The sequence below is a fragment of the Mustelus asterias genome, chromosome 11, assembly GCF_964213995.1.
Source record: "Mustelus asterias chromosome 11, sMusAst1.hap1.1, whole genome shotgun sequence".
Taxonomy (NCBI): Eukaryota; Metazoa; Chordata; class Chondrichthyes; order Carcharhiniformes; family Triakidae; genus Mustelus; species Mustelus asterias.
The window spans coordinates 21,685,313-21,688,068 of record NC_135811.1 but is presented as its reverse complement, the minus strand read 5'-3'; positions in this window follow the sequence as shown (position 1 = coordinate 21,688,068).

Sequence of the window (2,756 nt, the reverse complement as noted above, 5' to 3'; positions counted from 1 at the left end):
TATTAAGATGGCATTAAACTTTTGATTCACCTTTGAAGTCTGCTTTCCCACTTTAAATCTGGTTACTGCAAATGTCTCCTTAACTCAGAATATTTTGCTTACTTTTCCCCTTGAATTCTCCTGAACAATACCTTGGTCTCTGTTCTCTTAACTTCAGTCTTCTTTAGATATTCTTTAAGTCCCAGTTCCCTGGCTATCAAGACTGTATCTTGTTCTTTAGGAAGCTTCCTTGTCCTGTCCACCAGTCTTTCTTCCGACAGAGTTGAGAGATATTCACTCTACAGTCTCCAACTGCAATCAAATTCAGCTAAACTAAGAACAAAAACCTTTCTACATTAAAAGGTGCCCAGTTCCTAAGCAACTGTTGCTACTTTTATTTACTCATCACACCATAACCCATTCTAAACCCATTAGAAACACAGTTGGGATTGAAACCAACCCTCACACATAAATACCTTTGTCCAACATGAATTTAATGATAGGTTTTACTCTTCCAGACAGAGAAATATTAAATTAAACCAAGATAAAACTATGCAGGATGGGGGGATGGTTTCTGGTCTCCCCTGCAATGTGTTTTCCACGCTGTTCACAACTGGTGGGATCTTCTGGTCCCTCTGCTGTCAATGAGGTTTCCAGGGAACCTGTGGTGGGGGTGCACTGTCAGCAGGGCCAGAAGATCCTGTCAGCATGAACAGCTGAAAGGTTCTGGCCCTTATTTCTGATGTTTACCAACAGAAATATAAATCCCTTAAAACTACCCCTGTTTTCCAAACAAATTGAATTGTCAGACTTGTTCCCTTGGCTGAGTCGTTGCAATCTGATAGATACAAATGGCACGTGGCACTATTTGATGAAGAGCAAGAGCAGAAGATGTCAATGATCTGGTCAGATTGTCAACAAGTGGCAAATGGAATTTAATCCCAAGAAGTGAGAGGAAATGAATTTGGGGAGAGGCAAATAAAGCAAGGGAAAGAGGTTTTGGTGACACAGTGTTACGGTGGTTAGCACTGCTGCCTTACAATGCCAGGAGCCCGGATTCAACTCCGGCCTTGGGTGACAGTGTGGAGTTTGTACATTCTGCGTGGGTTTCCGCCAAGTGCTCCGATTTCCTCCCACGGTCCAAATGTGTGCAAGTTAGGCGGATTGGCCATGCTAAATTGCACCCTAGTGTCCTAAATTGTGTAGGTTAGATGGATTAGCCATCTGTGTGGGGTTACAGGGATAGGGTGGGGGAGAGGACTCAGGTAAGATACTCTGGCAGAGAGTCAGTGTGAACTTGATGGGCAAAATGGTCTCTTCTACATTGTAGGGATTCTGTGATTTTGTGATTCTGGATTTTATGATATTATGAGGATATGAAAAGTAAATGTTAGCCCTTTCTTTAATGCAGCACATGATGTAGAAACAGGAGTGAAAAATATCAAATGTACTGCAAAATATTTTATGGAAAGTTATTCATTCATGTGAAAATCACATGAGCTATACCAAAATATCAGCGGTGTACATAGTCCTTGTTAATACAATCAATGAGTGCAGATAAATTTTAATTAGGTTCCATTATGGTTGCCAATATAATACATTGACCCTAGGGCATGTAACGTTAGTATGCCAAAACATAGGAGCATTAAAATAGATTAATTTTATCATCTTCTGCACTCATAAGCAAACTGTGGAATCAAACCATTGTATATCCGTGCAAAATTGGGAGAGGCGATGGCCAAGTGGTATTATCGCTAGACTATTAATCCAGAAACTGAGCCAATGTTCTGTTCGAATCCCACCATGCCAGACGGTGGAATTTGAATTCAATAAAAAGTATCTGGAATCAAAATCTACTGATGACCACGGATCCATTGTGTAGCGGGATCCCCTTTTTAACTCCACTCGTGGGCTTATCTCAGGTTTGGTTCTCCGTTACCCAAACCCCACCAATGCCCGAGTCATTCTCTCTCTCGCCGATGGAACAACGGCCACCTTGCGTCTACTTCACTAGAGTAGCGCTCCCAAGAGAGAGAAAAGGAAACTGCTGCCTATCCACTACCTGGCAGCCTTTCCTGAGTGGGCGGTTTCGAAGCGCCCAGGGTACCCTCAATTCTAGACTCCGGAATTATGGTAAGGGATATTTAATATTGTGACTTGGTCAGAGATCATTGGTGAGAAATTGAAAAGATCAAAACGGACTCCAATGGAAGTCAAAGATATATATATATATATTTATTAAAACATCAAGGTCAAGATCACCAAACACCACGAAAACAACACACAATGCCTTATGCTCTATAAGACTATAGCTATGGAAGGAATACTAAAACGGACACAACGAGAATACTTACTTTACACAAGTTTACCAGTGTCTTAAACTATGAAAGGTGCATGCAAAAGGCCCCCCCTTTCCCCAAAGCCTCATCCATTATGATGATCTCGGGAACTTCGCGAATTACTGGAAGGTACTCACAATCCTAGTTTAAATTGCTCAGTGGGCTTCGGGCTGCGTGCTGGAGACGAACGAGAGGCAGGAACAGGAGAAGAGAGTGGAGGGTGCTGCCATGCTGGTCCGAAGAGAAAAGAGAGAGAGACCAGAGCTTGCTTGTTCCTTTTTGAAACCTGAACCAGTGATTCTCTCACACAAAAACAGTTTCTGATCATTGATAGTTTCGATTGACTGGGCCAAAAGGGCCGGAACTATCGGGACCGCCCTTAATTGACATTTTAATGTATTTTAAATGTTCTCTGAGTCATCCTGATTGGAATCCCAT